Source organism: Arachis ipaensis, chromosome B8, assembly GCF_059453495.1.
Source record: "Arachis ipaensis isolate K30076 ecotype BB chromosome B8, ASM5945349v1, whole genome shotgun sequence".
In the NCBI taxonomy this organism is placed as follows: Eukaryota; Viridiplantae; Streptophyta; class Magnoliopsida; order Fabales; family Fabaceae; genus Arachis; species Arachis ipaensis.
Genome location: NC_142443.1, coordinates 128268211 through 128280151, shown reverse-complemented (window position 1 = coordinate 128280151; position 11941 = coordinate 128268211).

The following is an 11941-nucleotide window of genomic DNA, read 5'->3' as shown; positions in this document are numbered from 1 at the left end:
AAAGAATGTTGTTTTATTAAAGTGAGTAGTGATCTCTAATCTTGATGAAATCTAGGGTAAAATACTATTTGATCTCTAATATTTGAGCAAAATTTTAATTTGGTTCCTAACGTTTTAAATATTTTATTTCTATTCCAAAAAGTTTCAAACAGATTTAATATTGTCCAATAATTAAATTTAACATGAATAATTAACAAAATAATTTATATGAACATTAACAACATTATTATTAAGTCATATCTTCTTCTGTGTGTTAGAAAAAAATAACCAAAATTTTCTGTAACACTTTAATAAACCACTATTTTATGGTTTATTTTGTATTGAATTTAGTGGATTTTGTCAATTATTCCCACACTTATCCATATAAATTGCATGTTTTTAAGTTTTCTTCCTAATTTTGTGCTATGATTGAAAACATGCTTCTTTGGCCTTAAAATTGCTAATTTGTAATCTTCTCTTATTACCATTCGATACCGTGATATGTGTGTTAAGTGTTTTCAGGTTTTATAAGGCAGGAATGGCTTAGAGGATGGAAAGGAAGCATGCCAAAGTGGAAGGAACACAAGAAATTAAGGATTTGAGAAGCTGAAGCCGACGCGCACGCGTGGATGATGCGTACGCGTAGCCAGTTCAATATCCAGCGACGCGTACGCGTGGCTGAGGCATACGCGTGATAAGCGTCACGTGCCTCAGTTATGAGAAAACGCTGTGGGCGATTTTTGAGCTATTTTTGACCCAGTTTCAGACCCGAAAACTTAGACAAGAGGCTGCAGAGTGGAGCTGGAAGAAGGGATCATTCACTTTTCATTCATTCACATTTTTAGGTTTTAGATGTAAAATTCTAGAGAGAGGGTCTCTCTCATCTCTCTAGGTTTAAGGTTTCTTCTTTCAATTTCTCCTTAGGTTTAGGTTTCAGTCTTATTTTAATTTAGTTTTGTCTTACCTTTATTTGTTCTAGCACTATAGTTATCTACTTCTCTTATTGATTCCTTTATTTTGCTAATTTAGTTTATGAGTTCATTTGTTATTCTCAATTTTTATTAATGCAATTTATGTTTCATGTTTCTTATTGTTCAATTGCTTTGTTATTGTTATTTATTTGCTTTAGTTAGTCTTAGAATTTTCTATGTCTTGTCAATTTTTTATGTTTTTATTTTATACCTTCCAAGTGTTTGATAAAATGTTTGGGTAGATTTTAATTTAGATTTTTATGTTCTTGACTTGGATTGATTAATTAGAGACTCTTGATTTATCAAAATTCTTTTGTTGATTGGTGATTGAAAGTTGCTAGTTGGCTTGAGCCTCACTAAATCTAGTCTTTGATTAGGACTTGTGAACTTATGTCGATTTTGCTCGCTTGACTTTCCTTCATTTGTTAGAGGATAACTAAGTGAAAGCAATTTACATTTACTATCACAATTGACGATGATAATGAGGATAGACTTCTAATTCTCTTTCCTTGCTAAGAGTTTTCTTAGTTATTAGTTTATTTTTTTGCCACTTTACGTTCTTGATTCTTATTACAAAATCCAAAAATATACTTTTCCATAGCCAATAATAAACATATTTCCCTGCGATTCCTTGAGAGACAAACCGAGATTTAAATACTTCGGTTAATTTTATTGGGTTTGCTTAAGTGACAAACAATTTAAACGTTGACCGAGGATAATTTGTTGGTTTAGAACTATACTTGCAACGCGATATTTTTGTGAAAATCTTTACCGACAATTTTCCTCTGTCAAGTTTTTGGGGCCATTACTGGGGAATTGCAAATGTGTGCCTTATTATTGGCTATTATTAATATTGTAAATATGTTTGCTTTTGTGCTTCTTTGTTAGTTTTTGCTAGTTTTAGGACTTTGTTTACTCATTTCTTATTAGTTCTTGTTTTTATTCTCTTTTCATTATGAATTTTCACCCATTTGGCTATGAGTGTGGTTACAATTATGTTGTAGGAAGTGGAGATTACAATGAAGGCTTGCATCAAGGATGGGACAATCAAAGATGGGAGAAGCCACAAGGATTTGATCAACCCTCTTGGCAACAACCTCCTCCAATGTACTATGAGCAACAACCATTCCATGATGCATACCAAGATAATGGTTATGGTGGACCTCTTTGTGATAATCAACAACCACCACCATACACCTATGAACCCCCTCCTCAATATAGCCCTCAACCACCATACTCACAAGCCCTATTTTACCAAACACCATCCTATGACCCATATCCATCATACAACCAACCTTCCTTACCTCACCCTTGTGACCATTATGAAAGAAAATCTATAGACCCATAACAATTCCAACACAATTACTCCCAAGAACTACCACCTCAATATACACCACCTCCATATTTCTACCAAGAACCACCTTCCTATTATGAACCCTTTCTCCCAAATAATGAACCCTCCTATCCACCCCAAATCCCAATGGATGATTCTCTCACTTTATTACTTCAAAAGCAACGTGAAACTCAAAGGAGGATACTAAAATTCGTGGCTACCTTGACCGAGGTAGTAAACACTTTGTCCTCTCAATACTCATTCACTCAAAGCACTCCCATTACCAATTGTGGAGAATCAATAGAAGAGTGTATCATGAAGGAGAGATTAGAAACTCCGGTGGAGAACAAGGAGTGGGATTTTGTATTGGAACAACTGGAGAAAGCTATAATTGTTGAAGAGGAAGAAGTGGTCGAAAACTTAGGAGATGCTGAACCTCCATGGGAATCTAGAGTTGTAGAGTATTCCTCCAAGAAGCTTGAAATTACTGTTGAGGAGGGTAGTGCACAACCTCCAAGGCATGTTCCCTTTGAAGAATTGGACGGGATAGATCAAGAGGCAAGTTCCCTTGGTGATGATGATCCTGAATCAAGCCATCCTAGTAATGAATTTGCATCCACAAGTGGACCCCTTTAGTTTAAAGAACCTTCTCCCAATGAAATTGAAAGTAACCTTGAGGTAGATTTCTCTCAATCTCATATTTATGATTTGAGTGACGGAGAAGAGTTGTATGAATTCGGTGAGGAAGAGCTTCAAGGTGAAGAATCTTATCAAAAGGTGAAAATCCTTCGAAAAGGATAGACGGGAGTTGAATATGCTTTGTCAAGAACGTTGGGGACTTCTCTACCTAAGTTGCCATTTAATCCTTCATTTGAGTGGGTAAAACTTATCTCTCTTAGCTTTATTGTCCCACTTGAGTATGGTATGCTTGAAACGGATGGTCCAATTAGGAGATTTTGTGGAATGAAGCGTAAAAAAAGGACGTTTAATAGTTGGAGTTGCAAATCAAGGCTCATCAAGGTTGAGATTTCAAGAACTAGATGTAAGGATTGTTTTAGTGCTTATTTGAATGGGTCTAAGAGAAAAGTTTGGTACTTCATAGAGAATTTGGATTGCTTGCCACCCAGTTAGAACAATGATGATCAACTTGAAAACTAGTGTAGAAACAAGATTTTGGATCCGAAAATATATGAGGATCAACTTTGGGAGCTCAAAACTTGTGAAGAACTTCATCAAGGCTTGGTGAATTTATTTGGAAATGTTGGAGCTTATTGGAAGTTTCAAGATGAGTTCAAGTACAAGCCACCATAACAAGGAGCTCACCAAATGTCCAACTTAAGGTCTTTAACTAAAAGTGCTAGGTGGGAGACATCCCATCATGGTATGATCTTCCTTTTCTATAGTTTTTTTTATTTATTTGCTTATCTTTGTTTCATTAGGTGTCTATGATAGTTTTCACTTATGCATATTTGGCTTAAAAAAAAGCATGTCACGCGTGCGCATGGCTGACGCGCACGCGTGAGACCCCCGAAAATGCACCATACGAAAATGGTGCTGGAACGACTCGCCCGCATGACCAAACCAAAAGTTATGCTGGAACCATGCGGGTGGGGTGCTAGGCACACAACCCAACCCGTGCGTGCGCGTCGCTGACGCGTACGCGTCATTTGCATTTTTTGCCTCCCACGAGTGAGCGTGGACGACGTGCATGCGTCGTATCTTCATGTTGCCATCCTAGGTACAAAAACCAGAGACTTACGCTGGAACTGTGCGAGTGGTGTGCGAAGAGCACAATTCACACCCATGGGTATGCGTCACCTTCTCTTTTCTACTTCCAACGCGTACGCGTGGACCTTCTTCTTTTGCACCACATGCGTACGCGTGAGTGACGTGTGTGCGTCGCATCCCCGCGCTGTTCTATTCCCCATTTCTCTCTTCTCTCTTCTTTCTTCACTTCTTTCCTACTTCTTCTTCTTTCTTTCTTCATTTCTTCTTCTTCTTCCCTCCTCCCATTTCTTTTCTCCCATTCTTACTTTCTTCTTCTCCCACTTTTCAAAATTTTACTTCTCATTTTTCTTATCTTTCTTCTTTTTTGCTTATTACATTTGTATACTTGCATTCATTGCATTTTAACTTTGTTATTTGTTTCCCTTTTCTTTTCTATATTTGTTGTTTTAATATTGGTGTTAAATTCTCTTATTCAACTGTTGAATATTTCTTGCATTATTTTGGTGCTTCATGACTTGTTTTATATTGTTGGGTGATATTATTTATAGGTCAATGCTAATCTTTTATAACACTTGTAATCCTTGTGCATTGATATGAACTTATGTTGTCCTTCAAGACCCACTGTCTCTCCCTCATTGTTGCAATTCTTGCACCATTGATATGCCCTTTGATTATATTATTTTCTCACTTACTTGTTGTAGCTACCATGTAGTGAGAATCCCACTTTTATTTGGCATTAGCCCTTCCTATATTTTATCTATTTTCATATCTTTGTTTGTGGGCTATTCTTATTCCTTTTTCTCTCCTTTTAGGTTAGCTACCCCGAAGAGAAAGGAAAAGCTTCTACATGGGGATACACGCAAGTTTTTCTGCATAAGCTTTTGAAGGAGCTCAGCAGTTGTAGCTCACTACCCTAATCCACCTTGCTCATCTTTGCATGCACTGAGGACGGTGCAATCTTAAGTGTGGGGAGGTCGAGGACCGACTTCCGTGGGTAACCACTTCCTTCTCCAACACCAATTCTTAATCTTTTTTGTTAGATTAGTTATTGCATTGCATGATAGATTACATGTGTAGTTAATTGCTTGCATTTATGTACTACTTGGTTGAAGTAATAATTTTTTCTCCAAGAAACTATTTTAGAGCATTTCACTAATTTGAACTTAAAAAATTTTGTTGAACTTGTTTGAAGAAATTTATTTTTAGAACATGGTTTTAGAACTCGAACACACAAACCCAGTAAGATTTTGAGCTTATTTGATTGGTTGCATCTTATCAACCAATATTTTGTTTTTTTTGTGTGTTGTTCTCTCCAAAATTGTGATCTTTGTCTTGCTTGATTCTATATTTCCATTGTTTGATGTATGCATGCACTTATGTGATTGAGGCCTTTGTTTCTCTATAGCTCACATACCCATATGGCCTTACCCCTGTTATTACCTTTTGCAAACTAATGTTGAGCCTATTTTATCCCATTTGTTCTCTATGTTAGCACATCATTAACTCTAAGTGGAAAACAATAAATGTCCTTAATTTGAATCCTTGGTTAGCTTAGACTAGTGAGAATGTTCATGATTTAAGTGTGGAGAAATTGGGTTTGGAATATTTGGATTGGGAATTGGGTATTGTATATTCTTGTGAAAATGTGAAAAAGATAGTTGAGCACATATTCTTACATTCAATACCTTAATCATATGAATTGAGAAAAATAAGAAAATAAAAAAATAAAAATAAAAAGAAGAAAATAAAAAGAGAAAAAGAGAACAATAAAAAAGGGACAAAATGCCCCGAAGTAAGTGGCGATAGCAATGCAATGAGTTGTATTCAAATTCAGGATGCATGAATATATGGAAAACATGGTTAATGGGTAGTTAGATTTTGTATTTTAATCACATGGAATGTCTTAGGTTAGGTGGAAAGTTTAGGTTAATCAAGGATTCAGATTTTAAGTCCACTTAACCAAATACATTCCTACCTTGACCCTAACCCATTACAACCCTTGAAAAGACCTCTTGATATGTGTATTCGTGCATTAAATTTATGTTGATTGGTAGAAGAAGAGCAAGTCTTAGAAAGTAAGATTACTAGAGAACCGAGAGAATCGACCCTTAAACACTCGATTGATTAGAGTGTATACACTTCCGGTGAGGGTTCGATGCTCGATTCTTTGTTCCCGGCTTTCACGAGCTTTCTTCTTGCAAGTCTATTTGTACTTCATTTCGAGATTTGAATTAGTGGAATTCAATTCATATTTGTTCTTGGAAGATTGATCTACTTTTAACTAAGTAGGTAGAAGCATTTAGCATGTAGTTGCATTCATATAGATAGGTCGCATTTCATAAATCCTACCATTCCTTTTCACTCTTTTAGTTCCCTTGAGCATAGCATGAGGACATGCTAATGTTTAAGTGTAGGAAGATTGATAAACAACTATTTTATGGTTTATTTTGTATTGAATTGAGTGGATTTTGTCAATTATTCTCACACTTATCCATATAAATTGCATGTTTTTAGGTTTCCTTCCTAATTTTGTGCTATGATTGAAAACATGCTTCTTTGGCCTTAAAATTGCTAATTTGTAATCTTCTCTTATTACCATTCGATGTCGTGATATGTGTGTTAAGTATTTTCAGGTTTTATAGGGCAAGAATGGCTTAGAGGATGGAAAGGAAGCATGCCAAAGTGGAACACAAGAAATTGAGGATTTGAGAAGCTGAAGTCGATGCGCACGCATAGACAACGCGTACGCGTGACTGGTGCAGCAGACAAATGACACGCACGCGTGGATGACGCGTACGCGTGGCCAGTTCAATATCCAGCGACACCTATGCATGACAAGCATCACGTGCCTTAGTTACGAGAAAACGCTGGGGGCGATTTCTGGATTGTTTTTTACCCAGATTCAAGCCCGAAAATTAGACTCTGGCTGCAGAGTGGAGCTAGAAGAAGGGATCATTCACTTTTCATTCATTCACATTTTTAGGTTTTAGATGTAGAATTCTAGAGAGAGAGGCTCTCTCCTTTCTCTAGGTTTAGGGTTTCTTCTTCCAATTCCTCCTTAGGTTTAGGTTTCAGTCTTATTTTAATTTAGTTTTCTCTTACTTTTATTTGTTCTATCACTATAGTTATCTACTTCTCTTATTGATTCCTTTATTTTGCTAATTTAGTTTATGAGTTCATTTGTTATTCTCAATTTTTATTAATTCAATTTATATTTTATGTTTCTTATTGTTCAATTGCTTTGTTATTGTTATTTCTTTGCTTTGGTTAGTCTTAGAATTTTCTATATCTTGTCAATTTTCTATATTTTTATTTTATGTCTTCCAAGTGTTTGATAAAATGTTTGGGTGGATTTTAATTTAGATTTTTATGTTCTTGACTTGGATTGATTAATTAGAGACTTTTGAGTTATCAAAATTCTTTTGTTGATTGGTGATTGAAAGTTGCTAGTTGGCTTGAGCCTCACTAAATCTAGTCTTTGATTAGGACTTGTTAACTTAAGTCGATTTTGCTCACTTGACTTTCCTTCATTTGTTAGAGGATAACTAAGTGAAAGCAATTTACATTTACCATCACAATTGACGATGATAATGAGGATAGGACTTCTAATTCTCTTTCCTTGCTAAGAGTTTTCTTAGTTATTAGTTTATTTTCTTGCCATTTTACTTTCTTGTTTCTTATTACAAAACTCAAAAATATACTTTTTCATAGCCATTAATAAACATACTTCCCTGCAATTCCTTGAGAGACGACCAGAGGTTTAAATACTTCGGTTAATTTTATTGGGTTTGCTTAAGTGACAAACAATTTAAACGTTGACCAAGGATAATTTGTTGGTTTAGAACTATACTTGCAACGCGATATTTTTGTGAAAATCTTTACCGACAATTTTGCTCCGTCACACTTCTCCTTATTGATCTCCCTCTTATAAAAAAAGATCTCAAATCCTATCAATCAATCATCAACACTTCAGAATTAAAGGATAAAAATTTTTACGTTGATGATTGTTAATGTATTGATTTTACTTATGTACCATAATTAAACGTTATTGACTCTTTAATATACTAATTGTTCGTGTCAAATTTAATTGTGAGACAATATTGAACACGTTTAATTTGAAACTTTTGAGACTGAAACAAAAAATTTAAAACTTTTTAAGACTAAAATAATATATTTAAAACGTTAAATATTAAAAGGTAAACTACCATTTCTACCCACGAAAGTTGAAAATGCTGACATATCTACCCATAAAAAAAATTACCATTTGTACCCATAAAAAATAGTTTTTACAAGCAAAATTATCCAAACCCTAAAAAGTTACATAAAATCCCTAAATTACCCTTATCTTCACCACCATACCACCTCCTTCACCCAATCACCTTTCTAACCCTAACCCTCTTCACCCAGCCACCACCCCCTTCTCCTTTCTAATCTCAAATCCCACCACCATCTCATTTCCTTTATCACTACCATCACCACCACCACCACCACTATACCTCCATCATCATCTTCTTCAAATGCAGCAGCAGCAACAACAACAACAATAACAACAATAGAAAAAGCAGAGAAAAATGGTTCTTCCTCACTGAACAGGGTCGACGACGATGGTGGAAATGACACCCACCGGCGTCGTCGCCCTCTCCTCCTTCTCCGATCTCTTGCGCGCTCTCTCCCTTCTAGACCAGCGACAACGACAGCGACGGACTCAATCAATGGCGGCGACAGATGTGACGGAGCCGGCAGCAGCAGGGCGCAACGGCGGCGACAGCTCCCCCTTCCTTGGTTCTGGCTCGCATCTCCTCTTTGGGCTCCCTCAACAATGGCGACGATGATGCGATAGCAGCAGCGAGTCCCCACGTTGTCAGTGCGGTCTTGTTCCCCCTCCTCTTCTCTTCTTCTTCCTCGGGTGGGGGTGTGTGTGTAATGTCTCCGTGTGTGAGTTTTGGAGGGAAAGGGGGTGGTGGCTGGTGAAGGGGGTGGTGGTGGGATTTGAGATTAGAAAGGGAAAGAGGGGTGGTGGCTGGGTGAAGAGGGTTAGGGTTAGAAAGGTGATTGGGTGAAGGAGGTGGTGTGGTGGTGAAGATAAGGGATTTTGCAGGTAAGAGAGAGTGTGAGGGCAAAGAATCTAAATATGGTTTTGTTGTTGTTGATGATGGTGAAGCCCTTTTTCTGGGTTGAGAATTTGAAGAAGCAGAAGAGAAAGAGAAAAGCAAAACATAGAAGGAAAGCGAGAGAAAGAGGAAGGAGTTGGCAGAGTTGACGGATTATGACGGCGGCAACGAGCTCAGAAAATGGAAGGAGAGAGAGAGGATGGGTTAGTGGTGGTGGTGGCAGTGGTGGGGAAAAAATGAGAACATTGAGAGAGAGAGAGAGAGAGAGAGAGAGAGAGAGAGAGAGAGAGAGAGAGAGAGAGAGGGAGGAGATGATAGTGGTAGTGGTAGTGGTGGAGAGAAGGGTAATTTAGGAATTTTATTTAATTTTTTAGGGTTTGTATAATTTTGCTTGTAAAAACCATTTTTTATGAATACAAATGATAATTTTCTTTTTTTATGAGTAGATATGTCAGCGTTTTTAACTTTCGTGAGTAGAAATGGTAGTTTACTCAATATTAAATTAGAACTTAGTCCAAATATTAAGAACTAAAATAATACTTTATTCTAAATTAAAAAAAAAAAGAATGCATCTAAGATTAGATTTGGAAGACAGATAGGTTAAAAACATGGTCTTTTTAACAGAGAACATCTTCAACAATTTTAAACTAAAATGATTGAAATTGTTGGAAAGATAGATTTAAATATTTAACATTTTCAAATTTTTATATATTTTTAAAAATATTTTCAATAAAAACATTTTAAAAAGTGTATAACCAATCGTATGTTTAAAATTAGTTTTTCATTTTTTCTGGAAATGAAAAGGAAAACGACTAAATCAATGACTCTCTAATCTTTTTCTATGACTTAGTTGATAAGAAAGTCTCACTGGTGGATCAGTTGCTATGGGGCTTTTTTTTTTCTTAAATAAAAAATTCGATTATTTACGATCATACTACAGAAATTTACTAATATATATATTTAGTTGTATTTTTACAAGTTAAAAATACGAAAAAATCAAAATTACATAGTTTTTGTTGATACTAGTAACGAAAACAAGACAAAATAAATTGGTCATTTCGTGCAAACTGCCAGTAAAAATAAAATATATTTTTTTCACATTTTCCGTGAAGCTGGCAGAGAAAATAGAAGAAAAGGACAGAGAGGTTTTCTGGGTATTGCTAACTAAGCTCTTGCTACATTAATCTTACAAAATAATTATTTAATTAATAGCTCACAATAAGATATATCAACCGTTAAGAGCAATCCCATTTCAAATGTAATTGAATGTAACCCCATTTCTCAAAAAACTCTATCCTTATCATAAGCTCTCTTTTATTTTTGCTGGCAACTCCAATGAAAATGTGGGAGAAAAAATATTTTATTTTCACTTACAGTATGTGTGAAAATGACTAATCTGTTTTGTTTTATTTTTAATTTGCTGTCAGTGTCAGCAAAAATCATATAATTTCGATTTTTACAATTTTAACCTACAAAAATATAAATATATAATTGAATGTGTATATTGATATATTTTTGTAGTCTGATTTATTTGCATAAATAATGAAATTTTTTTATTTAAAGAAAAAAAAAGCTGCTATGGCATTCATGACAATTTTTTTATGGAATTTTTTTTAAAAAATAAAGATTTGTAATTAAACAAAATTATAATTAGTACAGTTACTCTCAATATCATGCTAATCTCCCATTTTTTATTTACGATCTCTGGTCTGCAGAGTCACTCCGGCACCGCTGCACTTCCTCGCTGTCCGGTCCGACGCCGCCCAGCCTCCCGCCGTTGCCGACCAGCCTCCCGCCGTTGCCGACCAAGCCTCCCGCCTACACCGCCTAGCTTTTCCTCGTCCGGTTTGCACTCCGTTGCAATGTGAGATAGCACCGCAGCAGTCCCGTGCATCCTCCTTCCCACTGCCCACCGCCGCCAGCTGTGTAAGCCCCATCGCAACCTCACCGTGTGTAGTGTCGTCGACATCCAGCGCCATACGTTGCTACATTTTCATACGTGCATAACCATCACATGCACGTAAATGGAGTCCAACTTGGATGAACCGTTTTGTGATGTCCCATCGTCATTCACCTACGACAATTCCTCTCATTTTACACTTAGTCACCAATGGATATTATGCAGATGTTCACTTCAATAGATATGTGGATGGTTAGTCTAATACTTATGTGGCTGGTTTGATTAAGTAGTTACTAGTAACATATGCTGGATATTCAATTCAATAGGTATGTTATGTTGATTCTTAATTGAATGGTTATTCCTTTTAATTCGGTTTACTCATATACAGTTAACAATGACTGGATGTATAATTCACTAGGTGTACGGATAGTTATCCTAATGTTAGGGTTTATGGGGTAATTTGGGGAGTGGAGTGTTTTTTTACTTTATTGGGCTAATTCTAGAACCCATTGTTCACATTATTCACAAAGATCATTATCTACCTAACAAAATCGATTTTTTTAACTTAGTTTTTTTTTTAAAAAAAAAAATGCTTGACATGGAAAGTGACCAAAGCAACTATTTTTGGAAAGCGACCAAATAAAGCAACTATTTTTAATGCCAAATGTGCCTCTTAAACTCTCATGGCACATGCTCTTTATTTGGTGAATGTATCTATTGTCAATATAACAATAACCTAACCCAAAAAAAAAAAATAATAAATAAAATAAAACAAAACAAAACCTAACCTTCAATGTGAGAATATGAAATTCCCACAACGAACTTCAATGTACATGATCAAGAATCTTGATCCATCTCGTTCTCTTGAACCTTTGATTTGTTGTCTCTATCACATACAATCCCATCAAATTTGGCTTTT